At 42.2% G+C, this 27,276-nt stretch overlaps 1 pseudogene; it reads left to right on the top strand.

Moving 5' to 3' along the window:
- Positions 1 to 310: 310 nt before the first annotated feature.
- On the top strand, positions 311 to 24,039 carry LOC140175176 (uncharacterized; annotated as a pseudogene).
- The last annotated feature ends 3,237 nt before the right edge of the window (positions 24,040 to 27,276 follow it).

Here is a 27,276-nt window from a genome sequence, read left to right as displayed (position 1 = left end):
TCTGGATGGATACTCAGGCTATAATCAGATAGTAGTTGATCCAAGAGATCAAGAGAAAACATCATTTGTTTGTCCATATGGAGTTTTTGCGTATAGACGCATGCCCTTTGGATTGTGCAATGCACCTGCCACTTTCCAAAGGTGCATGCTGTCCATCTTTTCGGACATGATCGAAAAGTTTATTGAAGTTTTCATGGATGATTTTTCTGTGTTTGGAAATTCTTTTCCTAGCTGCCTACACCACCTTGCCTTGGTGCTTAAGAGATGCCAAGAGACCAACCTAGTATTAAACTGGGAAAAGTGTCATTTCATGGTCACAGAAGGAATAGTCCTTGGCCATAAAGTGTCTAATAGAGGCATTGAGGTGGACAGAGCTAAGGTGGAACTCATTGAAAAACTACCTCCACCAAGTAATGTCAAGGCAGTTAGGAGTTTTTTTGGGACACGCTGGCTTTTACAGAAGGTTTATTAGAGACTTTTCTAAAATAGCCAAACCTTTGAGTAACTTGCTTGTCTCTGATACACCCTTTGTATTTGATAAAAATTGCATGCTAGCCTATGAACTTTTGAAGCAAAAACTTTCCTCTGCACCTATCATTGCCCCGCCTGATTGGAACTTACCTTTTGAACTGATGTGTGATGCATCAGACCTTGCTATTGGGGCAGTGTTAGGACAAAGGAAAGACAATTTGGTACATGTGATTTATTATGCCAGTAAAGTCTTGAATGATAACCAAAGGAATTACACAACCACTGAAAAAGAACTCTTGGCAATAGTCTTTGCATTTGACAAATTTAGATCCTATCTCATTGGATCTAAAGTCATTGTCTTCACTGATCATTCAGCTTTAAAATACTTACTTGCTAAACAAGAATCCAAACCAAGACTTATTAGATGGGTTCTTTTGTTGCAGGAATTTGACATTGAAATCAAAGACAAGAAGGGTGTAGAGAACAAGGTGGCAGACCATTTATCAAGAATACCATGTGAAGAAGGAAGCACACAAAGCACACATATAAATGAGTGCTTCCCTGATGAACAACTCATGGTAATTCACAAAGCACCCTGGTTTGCAGACATAGCAAACTTCAAAGCCACTGGGAATTTGCCGTTGGAATTTAACAAGCATCAAAAGAAGAAATTAGTAAATGATGCCAAATACTTCATTTGGGACAAACCATACTTGTTCAAAAAATGTTCGGATGGCATACTCAGAAGATGCATATCAGAGGAAGAAGGAAGGGAAGTCTTATGGGACTGCCATGGCTCCACTTATGGAGGACATTTTGCAGGAGAAAGAACAGCAGCCAAGGTGTTGCAGTGTGGTTTTTATTGGCCCACTATCTTCAAAGATGCAAAGGAACTAGTGAAGCACTGCCATGAATGCCAGAAAGCGGGGAACCTGCCAAGAAGAAATGAAATGCCACAACAATTCATTCTGGAACTTGAATTGTTTGATGTATGGGGAATAGATTTCATGGGACCCTTTCCCACCTCATACTCAAATAATTACATTCTTGTGGCAGTAGACTATGTCTCCAAATGGGTTGAAGCAATAGCAACTCCAACCAATGATAATAAGGTAGTCATGAACTTCCTCAGAAAACACATTTTTTGCCGTTTTGGGGTTCCAAGAGCAATCATCAGTGATGGAGGAAGCCACTTCTGCAACAAACCATTAGAGGCATTGCTTCTAAAATATGGAGTCAAACACAAGGTAGCCACACCATACCATCCACAGACAAGTGGGCAAGCCGAAATATCTAATAGGGAACTCAAAAGAATCCTGGAAAAGACTGTGGGAACTTCAAGGAAGGACTGGTCGATTAAGCTAGATGATGCTCTTTGGGCATATAGGACAGCTTTCAAAACACCAATTGGAATGTCTCCTTACCAACTAGTATATGGAAAAGCTTGCCATTTGCCACTGGAGTTGGAGCACAAGGCATTATGGGCCTTGAAAATCTTGAACTTGGACAGCAAAGCTGCTGGAGAAAGAAGGATGTTGCAAATTCAAGAGTTGGAAGAATTCAGAGCTGAAGCTTATGAGAATGCCAAAATTTACAAAGAAAGAGCAAAGAAGAAGCATGACAGCAACATAGCCCCAAGGAAATTTGAAGAAGGACAAAAAGTATTGCTCTACAATTCTAGGCTGAACTATTTCCAGGGAAGCTAAAATCAAGGTGGTCTGGACCATTCCTTGTCACCAAGGTCTCCCAATATGGACAAGTAGAAATCATGGAAGAAAAGTCACAACGAACCTTCACTGTGAATGGTCAAAGACTCAAACATTACTTGGGAGATGTGGAGGAGAAGGACAAGGTTAAATATCACCTCAACTGAGGAAGACAACCGTCAAGCTAGTGACGTTAAAGAAGCGCTTGTTGGGAGGCAACCCAACCTGAGGTAATACCCCTTTGCTGTTTCTTTTAATTGTTTCAATAAAAAGGTGAAGTAGTTTCTGTGCATTGCAAAGAATTAAGTTTGGTGTTTCACACCAAACAATGAATTCGTGGATCAATAATTCAAAGGGGAATGTGTGACTCTAAGTTTGATGTTCCACCATAAAGATCAACTGAACACAACAACCTTTGAATTATATGAAAGGAACAACCATTCTAAGCAATCACAGAAATGCTTAAAATCCTTAGCAGCAACTTCATTCCAAGGAGAACTCAAGGATTCAAAGAACAGAGAAGTAAGTAGGAGACTAAGTTTGGTGTTCACACACCAACTTAAGACTCAGACGCTTACCCATACATAGTTGAGCTAACCACTCAAGTGCTTGAGAAGCAAGCAACTTCATCACTCTTTGCAGGAAAGGAAACAAGGATCTTAGAAAAAACATGAAGTAACAACTAGGAGAAGAAGGAGAAATCAAATTATTTCCTGGCAACAAAGAGAAAACAAGAAATTTCACAAGGTGGTGTTGTTCCTTGACAATTCTTTAAAAAGGCAAACAAAAGCATGCTTGTTCTGGTTTAAACTGTAATTGTTGAATCTTTCTGGAATGTGAAGTTTTTAGTATGAGTGTCTGTTTACTGCTTTGAATAAAGTGAATGCCTAGATGTTTGGATATAACTTCACCTTCTTAAACAAATGCTTGCCATGCTTGTTCTGTTTCCAAAAATAAAAGAAAAGTTTGAACAAAAGTAACTTGGCTCAATTAGTGACAAATCAAGTAGAATTAAGTGGTGGTATGCATGCTTGATTGTTTAGTCAGATCACTGGAAATAGAGTGTAGAATTATCATTTTTTGTGTAGAAATTGAAAACTGTCTATGGATCTTGATGAATAAATGTCTTTGGCCATGAAAAAGAAAGAAAAAGAAGAAGAAAAAGCCACTGAAAAAGGGCAACCAAAAAGCAAAAAAAAAAACGCTAGGCACCAATGGTTTGAACTTCTGAGACAAATGCCTGTGGTGTTTCTGTATTAAGGATATGCTTGGATGAATAGGTTCTGAGGAGTGTTTCAACACTTGGTAACTTGGGTTAACTAACCCGGGATTATCAACCAAAAGTCCATTATCAAGAGCAACCTAAATACAAAACATTTAGTCACACAAAGAGGTGCTGGGCACCAATGTCTCAAGAAGAAATGTGAACTAAAATGCCTGTAGTGGATATGTGTAGTGCACTGATAAGAAAAAGAAAATGCCAAAGGCTTGTGCAACACATGACACTGAGCAAACAAGGAGCAAAGGAGCTCTAAGAAAAAAAGAAAAACAAAGGAGGGAAAAGTGCCAAAGACATAAGAGTAACAAGAGGCCATAGCAGTGTTTGATGAATGCAATGAAAAAGTGATAATCTTACCTGATAAGAATGAAAAAGTGATACTGCAACTTTCTGCATAAAACCCTTCTGATGAACTTCAAGTGCTTACTAATGTAGCCAATGTAATTGCTTTCTGTTTCATACTTTCTTCTCAAATAACTCAGGACTTGCTTAGGGACAAGCAAGTATTAAGTTTGGTGTTGTGATGCCAAGGCATCTTAGGCTAATTTCACTAGCATTTTTCTGTTAGTTTTAGTTGTTTTATGCATTTTCTTGAGCTTAAAGTAACCAAGAATGGTTAAATGAATAACAAAGCAATGAACCATCCAAACAGTATGATTTTGATGCAAAAATCTGATTCAGAGGCTGACAAAGGACTGCAGATGCTGTTGGATTCTTACCTCCCTGCACTCGAAGTGGATTTTCTGGAGATACAGAACTCCAAATAGCGCACTCTCAATTGCGTTGGAAATTAGACATCCAGGGCTTTCCAGCAACATATAATAGTCTATACTTTGCTCGAGTTTTGATGACGCAAACTGGCGTTCAAACGCCCTTTCACTGTCCTATTCTGAAGTTAAACGCCAGAAACACGTTACAAACCAGAGTTAAACATCCAAACTGGCATAAAAGCTGGTGTTTAACTCCAAGAGAAGCCTCTACACGTGTAAAGCTCAATGTTCAGCCCAAGCACACACCAAGTGAGCCCCAAAAGTGGATTTCTGCATCATTTACCTATTTCTGTAAACCCTAATAGCTAGTTTCATTATAAGTAGGACCTTTTACTTTTGTATTAGATATCCGAGAGCTGATCCTTCGGATCATAGAGAGTCCTGTACGCTATATTTTCACATTTGGGGAGGATGGCCATTCGGCCATGCCTGGACCTTCGTCACTTATGTATTTTCAACGGTGGAGTTTCTACACTCCATAGATTATGGTGTGGAGCTCTGCTATTCCTCGAGTACTAATGCAATTACTACTATTTTCTATTCAATTCAAGCTTATTCTTGTTCTAAGATATTCACTCGCACTTTAACCTGATGAATGTGATGATCCGTGACACTCATCATCATTCTCACCTATGAACGCGTTCCTGACAACCACTTCCGTTCTACTTAAGATTGAGCGTGTATCTCTTAGATTACTAGCTCATGTGTGATTGATTGCCTCTCCTGACAACAGAGCCTTCAATTCCTTGAGATCAGAGTCTTCGTGGTATAAGCTAGAAATCATTGGCAGCATTCTTGAGATCTGAAAAGTCTAAACCTTGTCTGTGGTATTCCGAGTAGGATCTGGGATGGGATGACTGTGACGAGCTTCAAACTTGCGACTGTAGGGCGTAGTGACAGACGCAAAAGGATAGTAAATCCTATTCCTACACGATCAAGAACCGACAGATGATTAGCCCTACGTAACCCGTAGTTGGACCATTTTCACTGAGAGGACGTGAGGTAGCCATTGACGCCGGTGAAACCCAACATACAACTTGCCATGGAAAGGAGTATGGAGGATTGGATGAAGGCAGTAGGAAAGCAGAGATTCAAAAGGAACAAAGCATCTCTATACACTTATCTGAAATTCTCACCAATGAATTACATAAGTATCTCTATCTTTACTTTGTGTTTTATTTATATTTTAATTATCAAAACTCCATAACCAATTTGAATCTGCCTAACTGAGATTTACAAGATGACCATAGGTTACTTCATACCAACAATCTTTGTCGGATTGACCCTTACTCACGTATGGTATTACTTGGACGACCCAGTGCATTTGCTGGTTAGTTGTGCGGAGTTGTGACGAAGTGTGATTCACGTTTGAGAGCACCAAGTTTTTGGGCGCCATTGTTGATGATCACAATTCCATGCACCAGCAATCCATTTTTTCTTAGACCTCGTTAGGCCTCTTTCTATGGATTACTTTTTATAACTTCTTGCATTAATATGTTTTTTATCACTTTTCATCTTGCCGACTTTGTAGAAATTGGGCGGTGAGTTTGGTTCTCACTTGGCCGACCTTGTCGAAGCCGGGCGGTGAATTTGGTTTTCACCTTGCTGACCTTTGTCAAAATCGATCGATGAATTCGATTTTTATCTTTCTGACATTGGCGTGATCGGGCGATGAATTTGGTTTTTACCATGCCAACCTGTAGCTTTGTAATCGGGCGATGAATTTTTGCGTTCAGATTAATACGTCTTGGTAGAGAGACTTTGTAGAGAATCTGGAAAGTTTTATTCAAATAGAAAATAGGCATATAGGTAAAAAAAATATATACATGTGGGTGCTTACCCCCTAAGTCAGGCAGTTTTATAGATCTTGGCTTGGTGCCTTAATAAAAAACCTTTTTCAGGAAAAAGAGTGCACCTTGACCTAAGATCTTTACTACCTCCTAACTATAATACCTTCTTAGGTTGTAGGTATGCCACGACCTTGGTAGCTCTCACCTTTCGAGGTCAGACACTTTGTAGTAACCTTTTCCCAATATCTCTATAAATCGGTAGGGTTCTTTCCAATTAGCTGCTAGCTTTCCTTCTCCTGGTCGACCTGTTCCGATGTCATTTTGGATTAGGATGAGATCATTGCTGATGAAGCTTCGCTAGATGACTTTTCGATTGTATCTTGAGGCCATTCGACATTTTAACGCCTCTTCCCTAATTCGGGCTCTTTCTCGGATTTTTGGAAGTAGGTCGAGCTTTTCCATTTGACTCTAGAAGTTGACCTCTTCATTGTAGTGGATCATTCTGGGGGATCCTTCTTCGATTTCTACTGGGATCATTGCCTCCATTCCGTAAGCCAATCGGAAGGGTGATTCCCTTGTGGTGGAGTGTGGAGTTGTCCGATATGTCCATAGGACTTATGGGAGCTCTTCAGCCCAAGCTCCCTTTGCGTCCTGCAATCTCTGTTTTAACCCGGCTAGTATGACCTTGTTAGCAGCTTCTACTTGCCCATTGGATTGCGAGTGTTCTACGGATGTGAATTGGTGTTTTATTTTCAAGTCAGCTACTAACTTCCTGAAACATGTGTCCGTGAATTGGGTGCCATTGTCTGTGGTGATGGAGTAAGGAACCCCAAACCTTGTAACAATGTTTCTATACAAGAATTTCCGACTTCTTTGAGTGGTGGCATTAGCTAAGGGCTCTGTCTCGATCCATTTTGTGAAGTAATCTACTCCTACAATGAGGAACTTGACTTTTCCTGATCCTTGGGGAAAGGGTCCAAGGAGGTCGACTCCCCATTTTGCGAACGGCCAAGGTGACGTTACACTGATGAGCTCCTCTGGTGGGGTGATGTGGAAGTTAGCATGTTGTTGACATGGTGGGCATGTCTTAACGAACTCGGTTGCTTCTTTCTGCAGGGTCGGCCAAAAGAATCTGGCTCGGAGTACTTTTTTGGAGAGAGCTTGTGCTCCGAGATGATTGCCACACATGCTGCTGTGTATCTCTTTCAAAACTGCCTTTGTGTTAGAGGTCGACACACATTTTAATAGGGGTGTCGAAATCCCTTTCTTATATAGGATGTTGTTTATGATGGTATAGTATTATGCCTCCCGTCTTAGCCACTTTGCCTCTTTCTTATCTATATGGAGTATCTCTGATTTGAGGGAGTATCTCTGATTTGAGAGTGCATCAGCTCGAGCATTCTGTTCTCGAGGTATATGGTGGACCTCATATTCCACGATATGTCTGAGCTGATGCCTGATTTTGTCCAGGTATTTTTACATGGTAGGGTCCTTAGCTTGGTAGTTCCCTGCTATTTGTGAGGTGACTACTTGGGAACCGCTGAAGCTGATAAGCTTTTGAACTCCAACCTCCTTAGCCAGTCTCAAACCAGCTAGTAAAGCTTCGTATTCGGCCTGATTGTTTGAAGTAGGGAACTCGAACTTTAGGGAGAGTTCGATTTGGGTTCCCTGGTTGCTTTCGATTATCACTCCTGCACCACTCCCAGTTTTGTTTGAAGAGTCGTCTACATAAATATTCCATTTTAAAGGAGTTCCCAGAGTGTCCGTGTATTCGGCAATGAAATCGGCCAAATACTGTGACTTGATGGCCGTCCGAGCTTTATATTGAAGATCGAACTCAGATAGTTCTACTGCCCACTATAGAATTCTTCCAGCTAAGTCTGTTTTTTGTAGAATGCCTTTCATGGGCTGGTTGGTCTGGACCTTGATGGTGTGAGCTTGAAAATATGGGCGAAGTCATCGAGAAATTAGTATGAGAGCGTAGGAGAACTTTTCTATCTTTTGATAGTTCAGTTCGGCCCCTTGTAGGGTTTTGCTGATGAGTAGATGGGTTGTTGCCCACTTTCATCTTCTTGAACTAGTGCTGAAGCTATTGCCCGATTTACTGTTGCGAGGTATAACAAAAGTGGTTCTCCTTCCTACGGTTGAGTCAGAATAGGTGGTTGTCCCAAAAACCTTTTGAAATCCTGGAGAGCCTGCTCGCACACCGTTGTCCATTCGAATATCTTTCGCTTCCTTAATGTGGCGTAGAAGGGGAGAGATCTTATGGCTGACCCGGCTAGAAATCTGGACAGGACTGCCAGTCTTCTGTTGAGTTGTTGTACCTCTTTGACATAGATCAGACTTTTTATGTCGAGTATGGCCCGACATTTATCCGGGTTTGCTTCAATTCCTCTTTTGTGAGCATGAAGCCCAAGAATTTGCCAGCCTCTACTGCGAAGGTACATTTTGTGGGGTTAAGTCGCATGCCATGCTTTCTTATGGTGTCGAACACTTTGGTGAGGTCGGACAATAATGATTCTGTTCCAAGGGTTACCTGAAACTGTAGGTCGATCTCGGTCGAGATCTTTTGCTTTGGTCGGGGCCAACGTGTCCGGCTGGTGTATGACGGCCGGAGCTAGTGTGTCTGACTTGTTGAACTGAAAGTGCTGCTGATCCTTCATCACCTGAGGGTGAGGGTACCTGCAAGGGACTCCGATGCTTAAGTTAGCAAGGGTATTAAGCAGGTTTTTAGTAGAATCAGAGTATGAGTTATACCTGGGTGCTCCAGTGTATTTATAATGGTAAGATGTGACCTTCTGCGGATAAGATAAGTTAGTTATCTTATCTTATCTTATCTTTTGTTGAGGTTAGCTTATCTTCCATAGAACCGCCCTTGTCTCTATCAGCTTGGGCTGCCTTTCGGATCTGGGTCATATTCCTTGAATTGGGCCCTTCTTTGGGCTTTTCTGTCGCTTTGGCCGACTTCTTTATAACGAAGTCGGTCCGCTTGACCCTAAGAAGTCGGTAGCTTTGTTTTACTGAACATCCCGGCTCGAATAGCTCGACCCAGGGTATGAACAGTGCCCCTGCTTGAGCTCGGTCTTCTTTTTTGAGGTCGAGTCCTTGACTTCGGTCCTTCTTTGGTGAAGCCGAACTCAAGCATTTTGTCGATTCCTTTGTAGCAACTTTGAATGTAGAACGTTTTCCTCTAAAAGTGCGCGTTTTTACATCAGCGCTTTGGGAACGTGCGAGGGTTTAATACTTTCATTAATTAGTATTAATTGCCCCGTTTTTCTTTGGCTCTTTATTTTGATTTTTGAAAACCCAGAAACGGTTTCTCTTCTTCACTCTTTTCGTAACTTCTTCGCAATTTCTTCCTTCGTTCTCTCGCTCTCTGTTTTTTGCCTACATTTCTTCTTTTCTTGTGTTGCGATGTCGCTTGGCGATTTTCTGGGTAGCTTTCATTTTTACGTCTCCTTTTTCCTTTGAAGCTTCTTTCTTCTCCAGGTTAGTTCTTTTCGTATTTTTCTGTTGTTTGATGCTTTTTAGGGCTTTTGCATGTTCTTTTGTTTCTGTCTGATACCAATATCTAGAAAATCTGCATCTTTTCCTTGCTTTGTTTGAAGATTGCTTTTTAGTCTGATTCTGAAAAAGGTTGCATCTTTGATGGTTTCTACTTGGCGTGCTTTGATGCTTGGGGATGCATGCTTTCTGCTGATAGACTGTAAGGCAGTGATTTTGATGATTTTTGTGTTTTGTTTTGATGAAAAAATGCTTGCTGTCTGCAATCTTCTTTTCTTGTTTGAGAGGTGCTGGGGTGCGAGCTATAGATTTTTCCTGAAAACCTTGCTTTGTTACTGCCTCCAAAGGATACCCCAATATGTTGACTTGATTCTTGGGGTTTCCTTTTCTATTTGTTTATCTGTATTGTATTTGATCGAGTTGTTTTCTCCCCTGTCCGAGATATTTTTAGTAACCCCATCTTCTTTTCTTATTGTAGGATTAGTTGGCCTCATGTCTTCCCGTAATAACATTGTAGAGATGTCTTCCAGAGTTCCTGAGGGGATGTCCGATTGGCTGGACTCCCTTGTCTTGCTGTGTGTTTCTGTTGTGGATGCTGAATTTTGTGTAGCGCTGAGGAAGCGTCATAGGATTTGTGGTAACAGTGCCCGGGAGAGGGATTATGAGCTTGTTGCTCCTGATTCTGATGAGAGGGTTTGTTTTCCGACCTCTATCGAGGTTGAGCGTCCCTTCTTTTACGCCTATGAATACTTCTTCAGTCAGTTGAACGTTACTTTTCCTTTTACTGCCTTTGAGACCGACCTGTTGTGGTCGTGTAATATTTTCCCATCCCAGCTTCACCCCAATTCCTGGGGTTTTATTAAAATATTTCAGCTTCTTTGTAGAGAGTTAGATGTAACACCTTCTCAGACTCTTTTCCTTTATCTGTTTGTTTCTGCCAAGCCTGGCAGTTCTTCAAAAAAGAAAGCTTCTTGGGCTTCTTTTCGGTCTGCTCAGGGCCATAAAGTTTTCGCCATGTATGACGAGTCCTTTAAGGACTTCAAGAATTACTTCTTTAAAGTTCATGCTGTCGAGGGGGTCCGCCCCTTTTTTCTTGATGAAAATGATGAGCCTTCTTTCCCTCTAGAGTGGTAGAGGGATGTAAGGGTGTCTCGCTATACCTGGGAGATGCTTGATGATGTTGAGCATGCCTTTCTTTTTGTGCTTGAGGATTTATGGGGGGGCCCCGCCCCATCTTGATACAAAAAGGTTTTTGAATGACGCATCCTTGGTTCGGACTGTTTTGGGTACTTGTCTGGCTTGTTTCTATACTTGTTTCTTCATTTTTCCTTTCTCTTATCGTGATTGTAACTCTCTGCTGTGGTTGGATTTGTATTTGCAGAGATGTCAAAGAACAACGACTCCATGAAGGCCTTTAAAAAGGCAAAGAAGGCAACTGCTGCTCTGAACATCTCGGCCAAGGTGGCCGGAGAGGGATCTTCTCAGGTTCCAGTGAAGCCTCCTGTGTCCAGTTCTCCGGGGCCGAGGAAACTGATTCATATTCCTCGGGTTCGTCTGGTCGATCCTCCACAGACTTCTGCCGCTGCTTCTGGCGCTCCTCCTAGTAAGAAGCAAAAAACAATTGAGCCTTTCAACCTTGATGCTCCTGACTTTGACGCGATCGAGTTTGTAGATCAACAAATCGCTCCTTATGGTGCCCTCTCTATGGATGACGTGTCACTTCTTCATCATTATGATTATATAACTCGAAGTAGTATCAAAATGGCACACATGGGAGTGGCCCTATAACGAACTGCTCAAAGTCTTCCTCTCCATGCCACCAAAGCTTTTATAGAGGAGGCCAAACGGGAGTTTGATCGGATAAAAGGCTTGAAGGAAGAGCTTGAAGTGAAGGTGGCCAAGTTGGAAAGAGATCTGGAGAATGAGAATGTGAGTTCCCTCTCTTTGGCTACCTCTGTAAGGCTGGTTGAGGACACGGCGCTAAGGCATAAGGATAGCTATGTCACATCTTATCGAGAGGGAATGCGTTTGAAGGAGGAGTTGGAGAACGCCCGAGCTGATTACTCCGAGCTCCAGGGTCATCTTGTTGGTAGTGTAACTGCTGCCTATGAGAATCTGAAGGAGCAGGTTCGGGTTATTGCTCCTGAGGCCAACATTACTCTCTTCAGCCTGGATAATGTTGTGAGGGATGGTAAGATTGTCCCTGATGACCAGGATGATGATGATGTTGAACCTCTCCCAATGCCCTCTGTCAAAGTGTCGACCTCCTCGGTTCCTCCCGCTATGTCTGATCCGGATTGCCAGATTCTGAAACGGGATGATGGAACTGTAGATGCTGTGCCTATTCAGACTCGCCTTCCTTCTCCTCGTACTGATGCTGTCAGGGAGGCTCCCAATCTTTGTTGATCTTCTTTTTAAAGTATTTGTGTAAATAGCCCAGTTTTGTGGGCTTTTTGAACTGTTTATTGTTTTGTTTAACTATCGACGCTTTTTGGTTTCCTGCCTGGCAACTTTTATTTTGAAAAACAAAAGTAGCTTTCTGTGGCGGATTTTGGTGGCCACTTGAAGCTTTATTATATTATGCTTTTGTTGCGCTTTAACATGGTATCTCTTCTGGTTTCTGAGAGTGTTGGAATCTTGCAGCTTGACCTCTTTGGATTGCTTTTGTACTTATTGTTTGTAACTTGGATCCTTGGATGCCGTGACTGTGTGGGTCTCACTTCTTCTGGTCGGTCCAAACTGTATCTTTCGTTTGTCTGATTTCTTCTTGTCGGTCCAAGCTGTACCTTTCGTTGGTCCGATTTCTTCTTGTCGGTCCAAGTTGTAGCTTTCGTTGGTCCGGTTTTTTCACGTCAGTCCCTTCTAGGTTATTTCAATAATCCTCTTTCTTGGACTTTGTTCAGGTCTTTTTCAGGGATTAATCTTATAACTTTGTCGTGTTGGGCTCCCAAGTTATTTCTGTAGTCCTCTTTTTTGGACCTTTGTCTGGTCTCTTTCAGGGATTACTTTATAACTTGTTTTGTAGGAGACCGACTTCGTTAGGTCGATCTCTTCTAAGTTATTTTTGTAATCCTCTTTCTTGGACCTTTGTTAGGTCTCTTTCAGGGATTACTTTTATAACTTGTTTTGGAGGAGACTGACTTCGTTAGGTCGATCTCTTCTAAGTTATTTTTGGAATCCTCTTTCTTGGACCTTTGTTAGGTCTCTTTAGGGATTACTTTTATAACTTGTTTTGTAGGAGACCGACTTTGTTAGGTCGATCTCTTCTAAGTTATTTTTGTAATCCTCTTTCTTGGACCTTTGTTAGGTCTCTTTCAGGGATTACTTTTATAACTTTTTTTTGTAGGAGACCAACTTCGTTAGGTCGATCTCTTCTAAGTTATAGCAATTCCTCTTTAATAAGGTTGGCCAGACCTCTTTCCAGGGATTCACTGATAACTTGGGTTGACTTGATCCGACTTCTTGATGTCGGCCAGTCTTTTTAAGTTATTATATAGCAATCCATAAGACCTCGTCAGGTTCTTTTTTGAGATCACTTTCGATAACTTCTTGCATTATTTTGTTTTCATCTTTGCCGATTTGTAGTTAGTGGTTTCTGTCCCGGTTTGATCGTCCTTTAGGTGAATCACGTTTTCACCTTTGTCGAACGATCATTCCTATCGAGATCGTACAGTGAATTTGTTCTTCACTTTCTTGTCGATCTGTTGCTTTATAATCGGATGATGAATGCTTCAGATTAATGCGTCTTGGGAACTTGTAGAATATCTGAAATGTATTTTATTCAAAGAAAGTGTAAATATGTACATGCGGGTGTTTTTGTACCCTTAGATTATATCTCAGTCTTGATACCTCATTAAAAAACCTTTTCAGGAAAAAGAGTGTATCTTGCGATGAGATCTTTTATCTTTCCTAGCTATAGTACCTCCTTAGGTTACAGGCATGCCATGATCTGGGGAGTTCTCGTCCCTCGAGTTCGGACAGTATGTAGTAGCCCTTCCCAAGTACTTCTATGACTCGGTAGGGTCCTTTCCAGTTGGCTGCCAACTTTCCTTCTCCGGGTTGAGTTGTTCCAATATCATTTTGGATTAAGATGAGATCATTCTCACCGAAACCTCTTGGCACTACCTTTTGATTATACCTGGAAGCCATTCGACGCTTTAATGCTTCTTCTCTGATCCGAGCTCTTTCTTGGATTTTGGGAAGTAGGTCGAGCTCTTCTCTTTGAAGTTGAGAGTTGGTTTGTTCATTGTAATGAACTACTCGGGGGGACCCTTCCTCGACTTCTATTGGAATCATTGCCTCCACTCCATATGCTAATCGAAATGGTGATTCGTTCGTAGTAGAGTGGGGGGTTGTTCGATACGCCCATAGGACTTGTGGAAGTTCCTTGGCCCAGGCTCCCTTAGCTTCTTGTAGTCTCCGTTTCAGCCCGGCCAATATGACTTTGTTGGCCACTTCAGCTTGTCCATTAGCTTGGGGATGTTCGACGGAGGTGAACTGGTGTTTTATATTTAAGTTGGCTACTAGTTTTCTGAAGCCTGCATCTGTGAATTGGGTGCTATTGTCTGTGGTGATGGAGTATGGGACCCCGAACCTTGTGACGATGTTCCTATATAGGAATTTCTGGCTTCTTTGAGTAGTGGCATTGGCTAAGGGTTCTGCCTCGATCCATTTTGTGAAATAGTCTACCCCTACTATGAAGAATTTGACTTGTCCCGATCCCTGGGGAAAGGGTCCGAGAAGATCGAGTCCCCACTTTGCAAATGGCCAGGGTGAGGTCACGCTGATGAGCTTTTCCGGTAGGGCGATGTGAAAGTTGGCATGCTTCTGACATGGTGGACATGTCTTTACAAATTCTGTAGATTCCTTTTGTAGAGTTGACCAATAGAATCCCTCTCGGAGTACCATTTTGGTGAGAGCCTGCACTCCGAGATGATTACCACAAATGCCGCTGTGTACTTCTTCCAAGACTTCCTTTGTATTTGAGGTCGGTACGCATTTTAACAATGGTATTGAGATCTAAAGAGGGTGTTGTTTATGATAGTGTAGTATTGTGCCTCCATTTTCAACCTCTTTCCCTCCTTTTCATCTGTAGGGAGCGCTTCTGTCTTGAGGTAGTTAATTATAGGGGTCATCCATCCTTGATCCCAACCTGTTATGGCTAGGATTTTTTCTTCTTTCGATATTGATGGGTTCTACAGTATTTCCTGAATGAGGCTTCTATTGTTGCACCCTGGTTTGGTGCTGGCTAGTTTTGAGAGTGCGCCAGCTCGGGCATTTTGCTCGCGAGGTATGTGGTAGATCCTATATTCCCCGAGTTGTCCGAGCTGTTCCTTGGTTTTATCCAAATATTTTTTCATGGTAGGATTTTTGGCTTGGTAGCTCCCTATTATTTGTGAGGTAACGACTTGTGAATCGCTGTAGATGTTAAGTTTCTGAGCTCCAACCTCCCTAGCTAGCTTCAAACCAGCTAATAATGCTTCGTATTCCACCTGGTTGTTTGGTGCCGGGAATCCGAATTTGAGGGAAAGCTCAAGTTGGGTTCCTTGGTTGCTTTCGATTATCACACCTGCGCCACTTCCGATTTTATTCGAGGAACCGTCCACGTATATATTCCACTCTATGGGAATCTCCGGGGTGTCTGTGAATTCTGCAATGAAGTCGGCTAGGTATTGTGATTTAATGGCTGTCTGTGGCTCGTATTGGAGGTCGAATTCGAACAACTCGATTGCCCATTGTAGGATTCTTCCTGCTAGATCTGTTTTCTGCAATATCCCCTTTATGGGCTGGTTGGTCCAAACCTTAATGGTATGGGCTTGGAAGTACGGGCGAAGTCGTCGGGATGTTAGTATGAGAGCGTAGGCAAACTTCTCTATTTTCTGGTAGTTCAGCTCTGACCCCTGTAGTGCTTTACTAATGAAGTAGACGGGTTGTTGCCCGCCCTCGTCTTTTCTAATTAGTGCTGAGGCTATTGCCCGACTTCCTACTGCGAGGTACAATATGAGTGGTTCTCCTTCTCGTGGTCGAGATAGGATAGGTGGCCGTCCCAAGAATTCTTTGAAGTCTCGGAAGGCTTGCTCACATTATGTTGTCCACTCGAAGTTCTTTCCCTTCCTTAAAGTAGCGTAGAAAGGGAGGGATCTTATCGCTGACCCTGCTAGGAATCTGGATAAGGCCGCCAATCTCCCATTGAGTTGTTGTACCTCTTTGACGCATGTTGGGCTTTTCATGTTGAGTATGGCCTGGCATTTATCTGGATTTGCCTCAATTCCTCTTTGTGTGAGCATAAAGCCCAAGAACTTACCTGCTTCCACTGCGAAAGTGCATTTAGCCGGGTTAAGTCGTATGCCATGCTTCCGTATGGTGCCGAACACTTGGACCAGGTCGGTTAGTAATGTCTCTTCACTTTGTGTCTTTATCAACATGTCATCCACGTAGGCCTCCATGATTTTTTCGATGTGGTCTGAGAAGACCTTATTCATTAGCCTTTGATATGTAGCTCCCGCATTCTTAAGGCTAAAAGGCATTACGATGTAGCAATAGTTTGCTTTGGGTGTTAGAAACAAGGTTTTTTCTTGATCCGGTGGATACATTGGAATCTGGTTGTACCCCGAGTATGCGTCCATAAATGAGAGATACTTATATCCAGATGAGGCATCTACTAGAGCATCGATGCTTGGGAGTGGATAAGGGTCTTTTGGGCAGGCTTTGTTGAGGTCGGTGTAGTCGGTGCACATTCGCCACTTCCCATTTGACTTTCTCACAAAGACGATGTTTGTTAGCCATAGTGGGTATTTGACTTCTCTTATGAATATTGCCTCTAGTAGTGCCTGCACCTGTTCTTCCACAGCCTGAGATCGTTCTGGCCCGAGTTTTCTTCGTCTTTGTTGTACCGGCCGAGATCCCAAATAGGCTGCCAACTTGTGGCTCATTAGTTCGGGATCTATGCCTGGCATGTTGGCGGCTTTCCATGCGAAGAGGTCAACATTGTCTCGTAGAAACTGTATGAGTGATTCTTTTGCGTCTCTTTTCAGGATTGTGCCGATATTAGTTGTCTTATCCGGGGTATCTCCGATCTGAACTTTCTCTACTTCACCTTCAGGCTGTGGACGGAGTTCTTTTCACCTCTGAACTCTACCAAGTTCGATTGTGTGGAACTCTTCTCCTTCGCCTCTAAGGTTTAGACTTTCGTTATAACAGTGACGCGCCATTTTTCAATCTGCTTTTATTGTAGCTATCCCTTCTGCAGTTGGGAATTTCATATGTAGGTGTGGAGTTGAAACTATTACTCCGAGTTAGTTTAACGTTGTCCGACCTATTAAGGCATTGTAGGCTGATCTTACGTCGACCACGATGTAGTCTATCTTGAGTGTTCTGGATTGGTTCCCCTTTCCGAAGGTTGTATGTAGCGATACGTATCCCAGTGGTTGTATTGGGGTGTCCCCAAGTCCGAACAGGTTGTCCGGGTATGCTCTTAGCTCTTTTTCTTCTAAGCCGAGCTTATCGAAGGCAGTTTTGAATAAGATGTCGGCGGAGCTTCCTTGGTCAATTAATGTACGGTGGAGATTGGCGTTTGCCAGTATGATGGTGATCACCATGGGGTCGTCGTGTCCCGAGATGATTCCAGATGCGTCTTCTTTGGTAAACGTAATTGCTGGGATGTCTGGCGCCTCTTTCTTTCCTTCGACATGGTACACTTCTTTGAGGTGTCACTTGCGGGATGATTTGGAGATTCCTCCTCCCGCGAATCCACCGTGTATCATGTGGACGTGTCTTTCCGGTGTGCGAGGTGATCGCTCAGATCGTCCGACATCTTCATCCCTTCTTCTTTTTCTTGGCTCTTCATCCCTGTTGGCCAAAAACCGATCTAGTTTTCCTTCTCTTACTAATTTTTCTATGACATTTTTCAAGTCAAAGCATTCGTTGGTGGAGTGTCCTCGGACTCGATGATACTCGCAGTACTCGCTCCGATTTCCTCCTCCCCTTTTAACTTTGAGTGGCCGAGCTGGGGGTATTTTCTCTGTATGGAAGACTTCTTTGTAAACATCTACCAAGGATACCCTAAGGGGGTGTAGTTATGATATTTTTTGATTTTCTCCCCGGAGTGATCTTTCTTTTTCTTGGATTCTTTATCTTTGTCTCGGTAGGTGGGACCGAACCTCGAGGCTTCCCCCAGTTGAGAATTCTCTTCCATGTTGATGTACTTCTGCGCTCGTTCTTGTACTTCGTCCAGGAATGCAGGGTACTTCTTTGATATAGATTGACTAAAAGGTCCTTCTCGTAGGCCGTTTATGAGGCCCACAATGGCAGCTTCTGTTGGTAGACTTTGTATGTTCATAAATATTTTGTTGAATCTTTCCATGTAGTTACGAAGACTCTCCCGATCTCCTTGCTTGATTCCTAGTAGGCTGGGGGCGTGTTTAGCCTTATCTTTTTGTATGGAAAATCTGGCCAGGAACTTTTTGGCCAGGTCGTCGAAGCTTGAGATGGACTTTGGAGGTAGGCTGTCGAACCATCTAATGGCTATCTTGGTAAGAGTTGTTGGAAAAGCTTTACAGTGTACTGCATCTGAGGCGTCAGTGAGGTACATTCTGCTTCTGAAATTGCTAAGGTGATGATTGGGATCTGAAGTGCCGTCATACAAAGTCATATCCGGGAGTTTGAAGTCCTTTGGAATTTTTGTCTTCATGATTTCTCTGGTGAATGGATCTTGACCCTAGTGGGAGCTATCCTCTGGAGTGGATCGAGTAGCTTTGGTTTTGAGATCGGCTTTGAGTTTTAGAAGCTTATTTTCTAATTCCCGGCGTCGCCTTATTTCCCGATGTAGATCCTCTTCCTTTTCGCGTTGATGTTGGGCTTCTTTCTCGAGTTGCTTTAATCGATCTTGAAGCGCCTCTATTATTCCTGGGTTTGATGAATTTTTGTCCCCGTTGGTGATGCCAAGGTATCTTAGGCTAATTTCACTAGCATTTTTCTGTTAGTTTTAGTTGTTTTATGCATTTTCTTGAGCTTAAAGTAACCAAGAATGGTTAAATGAATAACAAAGCAATGAACCATCCAAACAGTATGATTTTGATGCAAATTCCATGAGTTTTTAGTTATATTACTTGAATGCTATGAATGGAAGATTTCTTATGAAATTTTGCAAGACTTTGATGCAATTGTTTGGATGATTTCAGGGAAGAAGAGGCTAGGCAAGGAAGCAACAAAATCAATAAAGGAAGCTTGAATATCACATGTGGAGTTTAAGTTCCAGTTTAAGCTTAAACTGGAACTTTAAACTGGAACTTAAACTACCAAGCCATATAATGCTGGAAATGGCGTTTAAGTTCCAGTTTAAGCCTAAACTGGAGCTTAAACGCCAGAATCATGAAGGCTAAGAAATGCTGGAACTGGCGTTTAACCTCCAGTTTAACCTTAAACTGGAAGTTAAACGCCAGAATGAGAATTCCACCAAGGGAGCATTTCCACGTTTAAGCTCCAGTTTAACCTTAAACTGGAGCTTAAACGTGTTCGACACAATTTCTCACCAGGAAGCATTTCCACGTTTAACCTCCAGTTTAACCTTAAACTGGAGGTTAAACGCCAGAAGTAAGAAAGGCACCAGGAGCATTTCCACGTTTAAGCTCCAGTTTAACCTTAAACTGGAGCTTAAACGTGTTCGACTATTTCTCTCCTCCAGGGTTGCTTTCTCATTTCCACGTTTAAGCTTCAGTTTTACCTTAAACTGAAGCTTAAACGTGTTCGACCCAATTGCTCCTCCAGGGTTGCTTTCTTCATTTCCACGTTTAAGCTTCAGTTTAACCTTAAACTGAAGCTTAAACGTGTTCGACATTTCACACTCCTGGGTTGCTTTCTTCCATTTCCACGTTTAAGTTTCAGTTTAACCTTAAACTGAAACTTAAACTTCAACTTAAACGCCACTTTTTGAAAGGGTTTCTGGGCCAAATATATTGAAGTTTAAGTTAGCATTTGAGCACAAACATTAACTTAAACGTATTATGGTAGGAAACCCAATTGAATATCATGGTTTATGGGATTGGGCCTGAAGAATTGATGAGTCTGGAACTTCAATTTGTTGAGTCTTGTGTCATTACTTGTTTATCACTAAGTTTGCTCAATGAATGTTACAGAATTGGATCACAGCCTCATCAGGATTATGGACCATAAACCCAAAGCAAAAGGAAATCAGGGAAAAGCCTCAAAGCCCAAGAAACACAACAGAAGCTCAATTTAGAAAGTGTATAAATAGGATAGAATTTAAGTTAGTTAGAAACTTTTACTTTTGGGGACACGGATCGGAGAACTTTTGATCATCTTTGCTAGTTTTCATACTTTTGTAATTGAATTCAGAGCTATGACTCACTAAACCCCTTTCATTGGGTTAGGGAGCTCTATTGTAATTCAATGAATCAATAATAGTTTTTATCTTCTTCTTCAATCTTTTCTCTTGAATTTTGTTAGAAAGCTTCTCGATCTAATTCCATTGGTTAGTTGTCTTGGGAAAGAAACTATCCATAATTGGAATTCTTCGGAACCTTAGGAAAGGAATGGAGGATTCATGCTAGAGAAGCTTTCTCACAGTGAATTGGATTGGGGTTTGGATGGATATTGTGACATGTAATCCTACCAAATTGTGGTCCATAAAACTGTGTGGTATAATCAGTGATCGAGCATCATCTCTTCTTATGAACATTTAAACCAAGGGATTGGGAATTTGTTTGATTTTAGAGAGAATTGGTGAGCCAAGGAATTGGGATCCAATCATATAAGATTGCCAAGCAAGATTCAATGAATGCATTGGTTGAGGAAGAGATGAAAATGTTTTGATTCGGAGATTTCAATATCTCCTGACCCCAATGAACCCCTCTCTCTGATCTACCCCTTTCTATTTACATTCTGCAATTTCAATTCATGCAATCACCCCCATCCCTTTTTAATTTCAGCACTTTAACTTCTCGCTCTTTAATTCATGCAATTTAAGATTCCGCAATTCTCATCTAAATCTTGATCCGCTCAACTAGAACACACTTCTAATCCGAATTGCTCATTCAACCAATCCTTGTGGGATTCGACCTCACTCTATTATGAGTTTTTACTTGACGATAACCGGTGCACTTGCCGGAAGGAATTTTTGCCGATCGTGCAATTTCCTAAAATCGTAGCTATCAAGTGTATGGCTAGATCAGTTGGACTCCGGAGTATCTTTGAGTGTAGCATCTTTATTCTTGTGCGGCGTTCTATCTTCTAGATCTGAATCGTGGTCGTTGTCATGGTTGTCTGCCATGGTGGTGGGATGACTTCTAGGTCCCCAGCAACGGCGCCAGTGTTCCGAGGGTTACCTGAAACTGTAGGTCGATCTCGGTCGAGATCTTTTGCTTTGGTCGGGGCCAACATGTCCGGCTGGTGTATGACGGCCGGAGCTGGTGTGTCCGACTTGTTGAACTGAAAGTACTGCTGATCCTTCGTCACCGGAAGGTGGGGGTACCTGCAAGGGACTCTGATGCTTAAGTTAGCAAGGGTATTAAGCAGGTTTTTAGTAGAATCAGAGTATGAGTTATACCTTGGTGCTCCAGTGTATTTATAATGGTGAGATGTGACCTTCTGCGGATAAGATAAGTTAGTTATCTTATCTTATCTTATCTTTTGTTGAGGTCAGCTTATCTTCCATGGAACCGCCCTTGTCTCTATCGGCTTGGGCTGCCTTTCGGATCTGGGTCGTATTCCTTGAATTGGGCCCTTCTTTGGGCTTTTCTGTCGCTTTGGCCGACTTCTTTATAACGAAGTCGGTCCGCTTGACCCTAAGAGGTCGGTAGCTTGTTTTACTAAACATCCCGACTCGAATAGCTCAACCCAGGGTATGAACAGATTCATCACTTTGTGTTTTTACTAATAGGTCATCTACATATACCTACATTAGTTTTCCAATGTGTTCTGCGAAGACTTTGTTCATCAATCTTTGGTAGGTAGCTCCTGCATTTTTGAGTCTGAATGGAATGACGACATAACAGTAATTTGCTTTTGGGGTTAGGAATGAGGTTTTTTCTTGATCGGGTGGGCACATCGGGATTTAATTATATCCTGAATAAGCATCCATGAAGGAGAGGTACTTGTATTCGAAGGAGGCATCTACTAGAGTGTCGATACTTGGGAGTGGATAGGGATCTTTCGGGCAGGCTTTATTGAGGTCGGTGTAGCAGGTGCACATCTGCCACTTCCCATTTGACTTTTTTACCAAAACAACATTGGCTAGCCATAGTGGGTACTTGACCTCTCTTATAAATCCTGCCTCCAGTAGAGCTTGTACCTGTTCTTCCACAGCTTGGGATCTTTCTGGTCCGAGTTTTTTACGCTTTTGTTGTACTGGCCGAGATCCTGGGTATACTGCCAGTTTGTGGCACATTAGTTTGGGGTCTATGCCTGGCATGTCTACGGCCTTCCAAGCAAAGAGGTCGGCATTATCCTTTAGGAACTGTATTAGAGACACCTTTATGTCTTTTTTCAAGGTCGCCCCAATATTTGTTGTTTTATCTAAGATATCTCCGATCTGGACGTCCTCGATCTTGCCCTCAGGTTGTGGACGAAGTTCTTCCCGACCTCGAACTTCTCCGAGTTTGATACTGTTGACTTCTTCTCCTTTACCTCTAAGGTTCAGACTTTCGTTGTAATAGCGTCGTGCAATTTTCTGGTCTCCTTTTATTATGGCGATCCCTTCTGGGGTTGGGAACTTCATGCATAGATGTGGAGTCAACACTACTGCGGCAAGCTGATTTAGCGTTGTCCGACCTATTAAGGCATTGTAAGCTGAACTTAGGTCGACTACGATGTAGTCTATGTTGAGTGTCCTTGATTGGGTTCCCTTTCCCAAGGTAATGTGTAGTGAGATATATCAAAGTGCTTGAATTGAAGTGTCTCCTAGTCCAAACAACCTGTTCGGATATGCTCTGAGCTATTTTTCTTGTAGAACGAGTTTGTCGAGGGCGGACTTAAACAAGATATCCACTGAGCTTCCTTAGTCTACCAGTGTACGGTGGAGATTAGCATTGGCCAATATGATAGTAATGATCATGGGATCATCATGTCCCGGGATGATGCCTGCCGCGTCTTCTTGGGTAAAAGTAATAGTAGGGAGGTTGGGTGATCCCTCTCCTCCTCCAACATGATATATTCCTTTAAGGTGCCTTTTGCGAGATGATTTAGAGATTCCTCCTCCTGTAAATCCTCCATCTATCACGTGAACATGTCTTTCTGGGTTCCTCTGTTTTGTTGGCTAAGTACCGATCTAGTCGCCCTTCTCTTACCAATTTTTCTATGACATTCTTTAAGTCTAAACACTCGTTGGTAGGATGTCTATAGATGCAGTGGTATTCACAGTATTTTGTCCGATTTCCCCCTCCTTTTTTGCTTTTGATTGGACGGGGTGGTGGAATCTTCTCAGTGTGGCATACTTCTCGGTAAACATCCACAAGAGACATCCTAAGGGGGTTGTAATTGTGGTATTTTTTAGGCTTCTCTCTGTGTTGATTTTCATTTTTCTTGGACTCTTTATCCTTATCTCGGGAAGGGTAGGAGAATCTGGGTTTTGAGGTCTCTCCTAGTCGAGAGTTTTCTTCCATGTTGATATACTTCTCTACTCGTTCTTGAACCTCGTTTAGAGATGTGGGGTGCTTCTTCGATATTGAGTGCCTGAAGGGTCCTTCTTTTAGACCATTGATGAGTCCCATGATTGCTGCTTCTGTTGGAAGACTTTGTATGTCTAGGCACGCTTTATTGAATCTTTCCATGCAAGATCGAAGACTCTCTCGATCTCCTTACTTGATTCCTAATAAGCTTGGGGCATGTTTGGCCTTGTCCTTTTGGATGGAGAATCTAGCAAGGAACTTTTTGGCTAAGTCGTCAAAACTTGTGATGGATCTAGGGGGCAAGCTGTCGAACCACTTGATTGCCATCTTTGATAGAGTAGTTGGGAAGGCTTTGCATCGAATAGTGTCTGAGGCGTCAGTGAGATACATTCTGCTTTTGAAGTTGCTGAGATGATGACTTGGATCAGACGTACCATTGTATAGGGTCATATCGGGGGCTTTAAAATCCTTTGGAACTTTCGCTTTCATGATTTCTTTTGTGAAGGGATCTTGATCCTTGGGGTAGTTGTCATCGTGGCCGGGTTGAATGGTTTTGGTTTTTAGGTCGGCTTCGAGTTTCAAAAGCTTGTCCTCTAACTCTCGACGTCGCCTAGTTTCTCTCCGGAGGTTTCTTTTGGCTTTGCGCTAGAATTCAACCTCCTGTTCAAGCTGCTTGAGTCGATTTTGCTATTCTTGGAGGGCTTCTAAAATTTTTGTATCCAGAGAATGCTTCTCTCCGTTTTGTTGAGGTGTATCTTTGGGTGTGCTGTTCGAATTCTTATGCGGTGTTCTGTTGTCCAAATCAGAGTTGTGATCATTGTCAATGTTTTCCGCCATGATGATGGGATGACTTCCAGGTTTCCCGGCCACGGCACCAATGCTCCGAGGGTTACCTGAAACTGTAGGTCGATCTCGGACGAGATCTGTGGTGGTGGTTGGAGCTGTCATGTCCGACTTGTTGGACTTGGCAGTGCTGCTGATCCTTCGTCACCGGCGGGTGGTGGTACCTGCAAGAGACTCCGATGCTTAAGTTAGCACGTGCTTTAGGCAGGTTTTTGGTAGAATCTGAGTATGAGTTATACCTGGGTGCTCCAGCATATTTATAACAGTATGGAGTGACCTTTCTGGGGATAAGATAGTTATCTTATCTTATCTTTGAGTGAAGTCATCTTATCTTTTAAGGGGAACCGCCCTTATCCTTTCTAGGCTTTGTCTGCCTTTAGATTGGGATGTGTCCCTTCATTGGGCTTGCTTTGGGCTCCCATGGTGATTTGGCCGACCTCTTTGAGAAGAGGTCGGGGAATCCAGACCTGAGGAGGTCGGTTGACTTGCCTAGGTTGTACAGCTCGACCCAGGACATGAACACTCGCCAATGCTAATCTCTACCGAATATTGGTGGACCAAGGAAGCTTCGCAGACATCTTGTTCAAATCTATCTTCGACAAGCTCGGTTTGCAAGATAAAGAGCTCAGAGCATATCCAAATAGCTTGTTCAGTTTGGGAGACACCCCAATCCAACCACTAGGATACATCTCACTACATACAACCTTTGGAAAAGGAACTCGGTCAAGGACATTAAGCATTGATGAGTGCATATTTAACGATATATTTTAGCTTAAATTGGATGGATTTCATCATATAAACTCACACTTATTCACCCAAATAGCATACTTTTGTGTTTGGTCTCTAATTTGATCCTAAATGTGAAAACATACAATTATGTGCTTGAAATGAGCAATTTAATTCCACTTTTATTCCGTTTGATGCCATGACATGTTTGTTGAGTGATTTCAGGTCCTAGAGGCAAGAATGGTTTGGTAGAAGTGGAAGAAAGCAAGCAAAAAGGGAGAAAATATGAAGAAAACAAAGGAGAAAAGCATATCAGCCTGTGCCCACGGACAGCTTCTATGCCCATGCACAGAATAGAAAATCAGGACCTGTGCCCACACACAGCTTCTGTGCCCAGGCACAGGGGTCAAAAAAATATCACCTGTGCCTACGCACAGGCTGTGCCCATGCTCAGAACAGAATGGAAATTAGCACCTGTGCCCACGCACAGGCTGTGCCCATGCACAGACCTGTGCGTACGCACAGGTACCAGCGCATTCCTCCATTAAAATTGCATGTGGATTCGCATTTTTGGGCTTTTTGGCCATTTTTTATGGTTTTGGAGCATATTTGAAGGGGGAAGCAACTATATATCATAACATACATTACCATACTTGAGAGAACACATTTAGGAGTAGTTTTAGGATAGTTAGCTTAGGTTTTTTCTCTAGTTAATTAGGGTTTTAACTAGGTTTTCAATGTAGAAGTTTATAGTTCAAGTTTTGCTTTTGGATTTTGCTTTCCCATTGTAAGTATTCCTTAACTTCCTCTTTTATGACATTACTTGTTCTACACTTTCTTCTACTTCTCATTTCTTTTACCAATTTATATAGTTTTGCAATTTTGGATTTCTAGTTGTTGAATTTGATGTTTGATGCTTATTTTATGTTTGTTTGAGTTGCCTTTATTGATTTTGATCATTTATGGTTCATAGCTTTTATCATTTTCCCAATTTTGCCATGTTTATTAATTATGCCCTCGATGTGTTTGATGAAAAGCCAATTTTGATTATGGGGTAATTTCCACCCCTTGACTTGGGAAAAATGAGTATATGGATTACTAGAGCCATAATGTCCAACATTTAGTGATAATTCTTGGATTGCTAGTTGTTGTTGTTTCCACTAACGCTAGCTTTTTACTAAGGTAATTAGTAAGTTTGCTAGGATTTGTAGATTAATGACAATTATGCTCACTTGACTTATCCTTTGATGTTAAGGGTTGACTTAGTGAGATTAATCCATCATAATTATCATAGTTGTGGTTATGGTAAGGAATGGATTCCATAACTCATCCCAAATCAAGGACTCTTTTATGTTTTAAACCACTTTTTCATCAATTTTGAGTCTTACTTATTTACATTGCATACATAGTTCTTTTATTCCTTTATTAGTTTATTAATTGCAATTTTGTCTTGTTCTATAATTCCTTTATTTTGTTTGCCTTCAATCATTGAAAACCCCTTTGCTTTCTCACAACCAAAATTGTATGCACTTGTTGTCACTAGTTCCTAGGGAGAACGACCCGAGAGTCGAAATACTCTCGGTTTATATTTGCTTTGATTTGTGACACATTTAGGATTGAATTTGATATTGGTCAATTGTTGGGTTTGGGACTATACTTACAACACCAATCTTATTTTGAGATAAAATTCTGAACCCGCTCTAGGCCCCTATCAAGCATAGACTATATAGTAGTCGACGTGAGCTCAGTTTATAACTCCCTAATAGGTCGGACAACGCTGAACCAGCTCGCCGCAGTAGTTTCCACCCCACATCTGAAGTTCCCAACTCCAGAAGGGATCGCTACAACAAAAGGAGACCAAAAGCTCGCGCGACGTTGTTACAACAAAAGTTTAAACCTTAAAGGCAACCCCAGAGGAGAGGAGATCAACACCATTGAACTCGGGGTAGTTTGAATTCATGAAGAACATAGTCCACAACCTAAAGGTGAGACCGAAGAGGTCCAGATTGGGGATGCCCAGGATAAAACAACAAATATAGGGGCAACCTTAAAGGGCAACCTAAAAGAGCCATTGATACAGTTCCTAAAGGATAATGTCGATCTCTTCGCATGGAAGGCCGTAGACATGCCAAGTATAGATCCCAAATTAATGTGCCACAAACTGGCTGTATACCCGGGATCTCGGCCCGTACAACAGAAGCACAGGAAGCTTGGTCCAAAAAGGTCTCACATTGTGGAAGAGCAGGTGCAAGCCTTACTAGAGGCAGGGTTCATAACGGAGGTCAAGTACCCATTATAGATAGCCAACATTGTCTTGGTGAAGAAGTCAAATGGCAAATGGACAATGTGCACCGACTACACCGACCTCAATAAAGCCTGTCCAAAAGATCCCTACCTGCTCCCGAATATAGACACTTTAGTGGATGCCTCTTCCGGATACAAGTACCTCTCCTTCATGGATCCCTATTCAGGATACAACCAAATCCCAATGTACCCAGCTTACCAAGAGAAGACCTCGTTCCTAACCACATAGGCAAACTATTGCTATATAGTTATGCCCTTCGG

The sequence above is a fragment of the Arachis hypogaea genome, chromosome 9 (assembly GCF_003086295.3).
Source record: "Arachis hypogaea cultivar Tifrunner chromosome 9, arahy.Tifrunner.gnm2.J5K5, whole genome shotgun sequence".
NCBI classification, from domain to species: Eukaryota; Viridiplantae; Streptophyta; class Magnoliopsida; order Fabales; family Fabaceae; genus Arachis; species Arachis hypogaea.
The sequence above is the reverse complement of the archived record's forward strand: the minus strand, read 5'-3'. Positions and strand labels throughout refer to the sequence as shown.